This window comes from Cervus elaphus, chromosome 21 (assembly GCF_910594005.1).
Source record: "Cervus elaphus chromosome 21, mCerEla1.1, whole genome shotgun sequence".
In the NCBI taxonomy this organism is placed as follows: Eukaryota; Metazoa; Chordata; class Mammalia; order Artiodactyla; family Cervidae; genus Cervus; species Cervus elaphus.
The window spans coordinates 27,570,275-27,579,836 of NC_057835.1; positions in this window are offsets into that span (position 1 = coordinate 27,570,275).

A 9,562-nucleotide genomic window follows, 5' to 3' on the forward strand; every position below is an offset into this window, starting at 1 on the left:
GGAGCGTGGGTGTGTATCCGGGTTACGCGAGGGGCGGGGCGAGTCAGGCTCCTCCCTCGGGGGCGGGGCGGCCGGCCGGGTGACTGGGAGGCGCTGGACCGCTCCGCCTGCGTTGCTCCGATCGGTCGGCGGTGTTCGGGTTTTGAAATCTTTACGGGATGTGGCGGAATTACTTCCCAAGCACAGGATGCCGAGTGCCTTGTGGAAATTCATATTAAATCTTTCTTTGAACGACACACTGTATGGCCGAAATAGAGTCATAGGGACAGTCTAAACTTTCCATCACTCTGATTATTGAGGAAAGGAGGACACAAAGAGGCGTTTTAAATCTATGCCTTTTCGTCGACGCCTGTGTGGACCGAGCCTGTAGCTTTAAATCGCCTCTCGGCGCTCTTCCTGGCAGAGCGGGGAATTGGGCGGGGCTGAGAAGAAGTTTGGTTGACTTTATTCTGCTGGCACCCCTGTCTGAACGCATATGCGTTTAAGTCTGTCTGTATGTATAGATTTTCCCTTATACCTTCACCTGCCAGAATGAGCCATCCTCTATGCAGGTGAAGAACTTACCTTGGTTCTGGGCTTCCAGTGTGTGAGAATACACTCCCGGCTTTCCTCATTGCCAAGTCCACTTTACCCACACCTTCCTCCCAAAGACTGAGAGGGGAGAGAAATTGCCTGCGAGACTCCACTTGATGTAAAGATTGTCCCAGGATGATCAGTCTACAATATGTAATCTTCAGTGTAAGCCCTTCATATGTACTTACAGAAGCGTTTAAAAGGAGTGACTGCCTTCTACTATGCTGGGGATTTTAGCCATAATAACAAGTGTTCACTAAATTTAAATAAGTATTATAATAAGCATTAATGTTTATCTTCCATCCTAACAGTGAACATTAACGTGAGCAGTATTATTATAAATATTAGAATATTTATTTAAAATCAACTTAAAGTGTAGCCAGTTTTACTGTTTATGGCCAAAAGTCATTGGGTTTAAATGAGCTTGAATATTAACGACCCTAAAAACTGCAGGTATACAGAATGAATTATGAACATCAGTTGCTGAGCAAGTCATTAGAGACAGGCAGATTTTTACATTTCCTTAGAGTTTAGGGCACCGATAGAATTTGCATGTGGTTATACAGATACAATAAAAGAAGACCATAGATTGGTTTCCTTGCTTAAAAATAATCACAGCACAAAATCACGTACAAATACAGATCAGTGTAGTAACAGCCCCTGAGTGCTGACAGCACCAAATCTCAAGGAACCGGCACTGTCCTGGTCAGCTTTGGAGAGCAACTTCACAGTTAAGCCAAGCTGTTTTCCAAAGAAATCTGAAAGTGAAGGTCACAGGGTAATTATGGTTGCCGAATCCAGGGATAAATACAAAGACTGGGCTTGAAGTGAAGGCTTAATTAACTTCAACAGAACCACCCCATGAGATCAGCAAAAGATAGGAGTTGGCTGTAGTTTTGAAATATTAAAAACATTGTGGAAAGGTCTGGCTGAGGCTTGTAAAAATAATCAGCAGTATATTCCAAGGATATTGGAAAGCAGTATTGGGCTATGCTCGCTGGCATTCTACAAAACCTCAGTGAGACACAGAGTTACTAAAAGCTCTGAGGCATTTATACTGCAGGAAAGGTGCTAAGAATTGAGAGAGAAAATACTAAGGCACATGCACAGAATGAGACTGTTTAAAGATCATAGTTCCAAGTGTTCTAGTATTCAGGTGACAATTGATAACAGCTGATAGATATTGATAAATGGTAGCATGTAATCATGAAGAGAAACTTTATGACAAGAAGAACAGTTTAACTAGTTCTCTGTGGGACAGTGATGTTGTCTTGGAACCTTCATAGGAATTTGATAAAAAGAAATTTGAGTTTTCAGTAACAAGTTGCTAGAAACTTTGTTGTTGTTTTGTCACTCAGTCCTGTCCACTTTTTGCAACCCCATGGACTGTAGCCTGCCAGGCCTCTGTGTCCATGGGATTAACCAGGCGAGAATACTGGAGTGGGTTGCCATGCCCTCCTCCAGGGGATCTTCCCGACCCAGAGATCGAATCCATGTCTCCTGTGTCTCCTGCTTTGGCAGGCAGATTCTTTAGCACTGAGCCACCAGGGAAGCCGGCTAGAAGCTTCTATGAACCATATAATCTTCATATATGAAAATTATATGAAAGTAAATATAAAATAATAGGTTTTTGAATTGAGGTGAATTGATCTTTCAAAAATAATCTTCTATAGGGGTTTAAAATGATGAGGACTGCCTAATGTTTCTTCTGTGTAAGTATTGATAGCAATGAGAATTGACAAACAGCAGAAACTTCTTTGACCACCTTCCATGTAACTGGCTTGCTTGATCCTGCTCTCTACTCTCCATGTGCCCAAACCTAGTAAGGGTATGTGTTCTTGGGGTACCTGCTCCCTTTCACTCCCTCTAGTGGAACTTTATATACATCATGAGTTTTATTTCAACCGCATTTTGCCACTGTGGTTATTATTATAAATACATGTAAGTTAAATATTATGTAAAACAGTCAAATGTGAGTATAAAGCTGAAAGCATTAAATGTCCTGATTAAGATGAGTCACCCAAAACAAAAAATGCCATCAAATTAAATGTTGGAGCAAAAACTGATTGTGAAGAAAAAGAACTGTGTAAGTTCAAACAGATGCTGAGGTCAGATTGCTCAACTTTAAAGAAACCAAGTTGGTCATTCTGTGGATGGTGCTTTACCCATAGAGTTAACGCTGCAACAATAACATAGAAAAGTCCTGCCTTATACTATAAGACCAGTGATTATATATTTACATCTTCGAAGTGCCTAAGGGACTTCCCCGGTAGCTCAAGAGGTAAAGAATCTGCTTGCAGGGCAGGAGACGTGGGTTCGATCCCTGTGAAGACTTCCTGGAGAAGGAAATGGCAGCCGGCTCCAGTATTCTTGCCTGGGAAATCCCATGGACAGAGGAGCCTGGCAGGCTACAGTCTATGGGGTTGCAAAGAGTCAGACATGACTTAGCGGCTCTACAACAACAACAAAGTGCCTAAGATGTCTAGTCTGTTCCACAATTCCCTGCTTTGAGTTTTCTCAATTAACTGACTTACTCTGATGACATCAGACATGGACCTTTCCTGAACACCTGGGTGGTTTTGCTCCCTTCCTACAAGAACCACCTCCCCTTCAGTTCTTCATCAAGTGTGAAATGTCAGACCCACTTACAGAACATTATTAAGATCTTAAGTGATTATGAAGATATTCTGGTTTGTCTGAATGACTCCTGACCCCAAAATTTACCTTAGAGAAACATAACGTGTTTGTGATAAATCTCTTCCAGTTAGATTCCTTGTATTTTCCTCTTTTATTTTTTGTATAAAAGTAAATTTTACAGGGACAGTTAAATTAACTAAAGGTTCAGGGTAATTGAATCCTAAGTAAAATTAGTTTTTTCTACTTTACTGAGAAAACAAAACAATGAACTGATGGCATTTCTTCATGTTTAAGTATTAAACTTCCAAGAAGAGTATTATTGGTATATGCCTCCCTTAAGTGACTTAATATGATAAAAACAATAATTCTGTTTTTTAATACATCAGTTACATGATGTTTGCTTCTGCCACCGAAGTTCTCTCCTTGGTAAATCATGCTATTCTTGGGACAGTGTCTTTCATATGTTAAGACTGTATATGGCCTGTGTCTAATACATGATTTATGTCTATTCTTAAAATTTATTTTCACCAGGATTTAGAGATACTCCACTCAGTAAGTTTTCCACTTAATATACAGTAATATGTTAGCATTGTAGCCCTTACTGTGGCCCTGATCTTAGCAATAATAATAGTTAAGACTTATTTAAAATAGAGGCAGTCCTGTAGGTATGTACAATAGAAAACTGGATATAATTTCTACCCTTTGAAATTATAATCATGATAATCCATATGATCAACATAAAGCCAGGTACCCATATTGCATACCACTGTATCTGTTGACTTAACTCAGATCTTCTGCATGGTTGAACTCAGTAAATATTTATGAAACTGGATTTTTAACAAAATTTGTCTGTTGTGTGAAGTGTTTCTTTAAATATGAATCTAACAAATACATTAAAGACCCAACATTCATTTCGTCTGTTCAAAACATTTGTTTCACAAGAAAAAAAGTAAGCTGAAATAAATATTAACTTTGGAGCTGTTGAGATGTCAAATATTTGTTCATTTGTGTGCATGTTCTTTATTAAATCCAGTACTTGGCAAAGTATCAATTCAGCTCATAATGTAAAATTTCCCACATTATATTTTATTCTGTAAGTTGTCTGAACTCATATCACACATTCTGTCCATTATCCACCCAAAACCTAAGGTAAAATTATTTTCTTGAAACTCCATTTAATCAAAAAATATACTGTGTAGTATCTGAAATGTTTTGATTTGCAAAAAATAACATTTGAATGCATTCATCAATCATGATTAGAATATATAGTCTATCAAGTTGTGTTTATAACTTTTTACAGAAGAGCCCCAACATACTACATATTGCTGTTGCACAGACTGTGTATAATTCAAGCCAAGTCATGTCATCCAGAATGAAAGAACTCAATAATTTAATATCTTAGCCAATGTGTCCGAAACTTTTTGTCAATGAAAAACATAAAATTTTTTTTTCAAATTATAGATATAACAAAGAGAGCCTCAGTAAACAGTGCTTACCCTATGACCTGAAATATTCATCCATTTTGTTTGTTTGTTTGTTTGTTTGTTTGCACTGGGTCTTCATTGCTGTGCGAGCTTCCGCTAGCTGTGGCAAGTGGGGGTGACTTTCTAGTTGTGGTGCGTGGCCTTCTCGTTGTGGTGGCTTCTCTTGTGGAGCACAGGCTCTAGTGCCCAGGCTTCAGTCGTTGTGGCACATGGGCTTAGTTGCCCTGCAGCATGTGGAATCTTCCTGGGCCAGGGATCAAACCCCCGTCCTCTGCACTGGCAGGCAGATTCCCATCCACTATACCACCAGGGAAGTCTCTTCCATGGTTTTAAGCCCTCTAAATAGATTTCATGATTCTGTTCCCTGGTCACTGTTGAGAGACAGTTTTCTGTAAGCCTCTATGCTTTCTGTTTGTCTTTCCTTGGACATATTGATTCCCTTTTCAAGAATGTTATCTTTACGAGGATTATTGTACAGCAGAGAGCCTGGAAAGACAGAGATGGAATCTCCCTCCAGAGAGAAGGACACGTTTGTTTCCTGTGAAAGTGTTAGTCGCTCAGTTGTGTCCAACTCTTTACGACCCTATGGACAGTAGCCCGCCAACCTCCTCTGTCCATGGAATTCTCCAGGCAAGAATACTGGAGCGGGTTGCCATTCCCTTCTCCAGGGCATCTTCCTGATTCAGGGATAGAACCAAGGTCTCCTGCATTGCAGGCAGATCCTTTACCATCTGAGCCACCAGGGAAGACCTTTTTTCCTGTACATTATAGTAAAAATAACTCCTGGCCGGCTTACTGCCAATTTTAAGAGATTCAGGGTCCCTGAGTTCAAAATTCGTCTCCTGTAACACAAGCCACTGTGGGTACAGGAGTCTTGACACTGTAAGTGTCACCCTGTGGGAACTGGGGCTTGAGAAATGAGTGGGAATGCGGATACTCTGAAGGCTGCCACTGCTTTGTCCCTGAGCCAGGAATCTCGTGTCTTCTGCCAGCTTCCGTGAAACTACTAGGCTAGCTTACTAGCTTCCAGTAGAGTGAAATCCCAGACCTCTCCCCACTTCTGACAGTCATTATCTCCATATTGTCCATTAAGTCATAAAGCAAATTTTCACAACTTGATTTCTTCACCTTAGTTCCGAAGCAAATAGAAAATGCATTTTTCTGCAGCACAAACTTATAAATAATACTGGATTCTGTTACAAAGTGTCTTCCAGAGGCACCTATTTTTCTTTTTCTTTTTCTTTTTTAGCAGAGCTAAGTCTCTTGCTCAGCTGTCATCACCCTGGAGCTTCCCTCACCCAGGCTGTCCTCAAAGCTTTCATAGTTAGAAAAGATGAGACACACCCAGATTGCTCTAGGTAATATGGTTTGTACAAGAATATCTGCAGTCAAGAAGATGCTCAGCAACTGAGTCATTCTGTGTCTCAGTGCTTCTAAAACTGGATCAGCAGATCAAGTACTCCAAGGATGACTCATAATCGTGTAGTCATGTAGAATACAAAGCTCCAGTGACCCACTCTTTCTTACTTGCATCATGTTGACACCAGCATAAAGAGGTCCCTCATACTAGCAGCGTTTTTCATGCCAAGTTACTTCTCATGCTAAGTTCTGGAATGCACCTATGGGGGTGCACCTGGCACTAGTCAAGTCGTTTCAGTCAGAGATAGCGAGATTACTTTCATCTGACATCCCCCTACTTGGCAGAAACCATAGCTACTTGAAGAACTGCCTAATGTTGCTTCCCTTTGCAGAGAGCCATCGACTGCTCTAGCCATCACGTTCCAGCTATTACAGTCCTTCAAGTAACATTTTGTAACATCCTTATACTTCATTACTGAACATCTGCCAGGTGGACATCCAACCAGAGAATTCTAGGAGTTAAAATGCTAGAAAGATAATTTAGCTCCATCTTTTGGTTTTATGGCTTCCAAGGTGTCTTAGATGGTAAAGACTCTACCTACAGTGCAGGAGACCCAGGTTTGACCCCTGGGTTAGATCCCTGGGTTTAGAAGATCCCCTGGAGAAGGAAAATGCAACCCATTCTAGTATTCTTGCTTGGAGAATCCCATGAACAGAGGGCTGCAGTCTATGGGGTTGCAAAGAGTCTAGTGACTGAGTGACTAGACTAACACTTTCACTTTCTTTGGTTTTTAATCTTCTAAAGCCAAGCCAGATTAAAAACTTTGGCCTCCTACTTCCTCTTCTTCAGCATGATTGCTGAATGCCTGGATGTGGGTAACATTACTGTCCTTGGAAAGGCTGCAGAAGGGTCTGCCCCTCAAACACAGAACCCGGGTTTTTAGCTCCCTCCCCAGTGCCTGTCCCATGACTTGGCAGGCTCTCCCTCTGCCCCACCCCCATGTCTTTTAGAATGTAATTAAATCACTTTAGATTTGCATATAATCTGATTCAGATGGCACTTAAATTTTTTTCTCATTTCTTGAGTGCTTCTGAATGATACCACTTAATTTTAAATGTTTTATGATTTCTACAATGAGTCACTCATTACTGTGCACAACCCTGAAAAACAAATTCTCAGGTTTTATACTCTGCGTGTTCTTCAAGCTTGATGTCAGCTATCATCGTGTCCAGGAGATACCCTTGGACTTCATGCTCGGAGCGCCTGCTTTCTTAGCAAATGGGGCATCTCGGTCATGGCGTGTAATTTCATCACATCATCGCTCCCTGGACTTCCTCCCTACTGAACTGTGAGCTCCTTGTGGGCAAGACCATTCTGGACTGGTGTCCTGGAACCTAGCACTGCACTTGAGCATGCTCAACAAATGACTTATTCATTCTGTTCACCCCTCTCCCACATTTACACAGTCATTGCTTGCCCTCAGATTCCTCACCAAGCCTTGTTCTTTTTTAAAAAAAATTAATTAATTAAAATATATTTATTTATTTGGCTGTGCTGTGTCTTTGTTGCGGCCTCTGGGATCTTTAGTTGTGGCATGTGGGACCTTAGTTCCTCGACCAGGGATCGAACCTGGGCCCCTTGTATTGAGAACGGAGTCTTAATCACTGGACTGCCAGGAAGTTTCCCTTGTTCTTTACTTCTTATCTCTTCCTCTTCCCATAGGTGAATAGAGTTAACGGTAGCCATCTTCCTGGTACGACACGTTTTCCAAATCTAGCCAAAATGTAATAGGAAGTGAGGGAGGGAGTAGAGTTTACTGCATTTAGTTTCAAGTGTACATCTCTTGCTCTTTAAGTTCAGACTTTTCTCTTTTAGCCCCTAAAGAGATGGCAGTTATAGCTTTGGAAACAAAAAGCAAAACTTATCTTTGATATACATGGAGCAAGTGGTGGCTCCAAATAAGTGAGTGAAAGGTAGACAGATTTTTCAGGATTCCTGATTCTCTAGGATCAGTTCAGTTCAGACACTCAGTCCTGTCCGACTCTTTGTGACTCCATGGACTGCAGCACACCAGGCCTCCCTGTCCATCACCAACTCCCAAAATTTACTCAAACTCATATCCATCGAGTCGGTGATGCCATCCAACCATCTCATCCTCTGTCGTTGTCTTCTCCTCCTGCCTTCAATCTTTGTCAGCATCAGGGTCTTTTCAAATGAGTCAGTTCTTCGCATCAGCTGGTCAAAGTATTAGAGTTTCAGCTTCAGCATCAGTCTTTCCAATGAATATTCAGGATTGATTTCCTTTAGGATGGACTGGTTGGACCTCCTTGCAGTCCAAGGGACTCTCAAGAGTCTTCTCCAATACCACAGTTCAAAAGCATCAATTCTTCAGTGCTCAGCTTTCTTTATAGTCCAACTCTCACATCCATACATGACTACTGGAAAAACCACAGCTTTGACTAGACGGACCTTTGTTGGCAAAGGAATGTCTCTGGTTTTTAACATGCTGTCTAGGTTGGTCACAGTGTTTCTTCCAAAGAGCAAGTGTCTTTTAATTTCATGGCTTCAGTCACCATCTGCAGTGATTTTGGTGCCCCCCAAAATAAAGTCTGTCACTGTTTCCACTGTTTCCCCATCTATTTTCCATGAAGTGATGGGACCAGATGCCATGATCTTAGTTTTCTGAATGTTGACTTTTAAGCTAACTTTTTCGCTCTCCTCTTTCACTTTCATCTAGAGGCTCTTTATTTCTTCACTTTCTGCCATAAAGGTGGTGTCATCTACTTATCTGAGGTTATTGATATTTCTCCCAGCAATCTTGATTCCAGCTTGTGCTTCCTCCAGCCCAGCGTTTCTCATGATATACTCTGCATAGAAGTTAAATAAGTAGGGTGACAATATACAGCCTTGAGGTACTCCTTTCCTGATTTGGAACCAGTCTGTTGATCCCAGATACTGATCAGGAAATTACCAGCAAAATACAATGATTGTAGATAAAGAAAAAGAAGCCCTAGGGAATCTTTAAGTGGCCAAGCTCTTGGAATACTCACAGGCAGGGGCAGGGCTAACTGGAGGAAGCTGACAGCAAGAGGCCCGGAGGGAACACCTGAGGTGACGGGAGAGTTCTCTGATTGTGGGAGTGGTTACCTGGGTCTGTGTTGTTTAGTCGCTCAGTCAGGACTCTTTTGTGACCCCAGGGACTGTAGCCCACCAGGCTCCTCTGTCTGTGGGATTTCCCAGGCAAGAATACTGGAGTGGGCTGCCATTTCCTTCTCCAGAGGATCTTCCCAACCCAGGGATCGAACCTGCATCTCCTGCTTATCAGGCATCTCCTGCTTTGGCAGGTGGGTTCTTTACCACTGAGCCACCTGGGAAGCCTGTTGTTGACTAAATATGTTTTAAATTAAATCCATTTGTCTTATTTATTGGGATGATTATGTGAATGAAAAACAGTGCCTGCCATATTGGTAAACAAAGGATGTTGTAGCTATCAAGGCATCACATTATG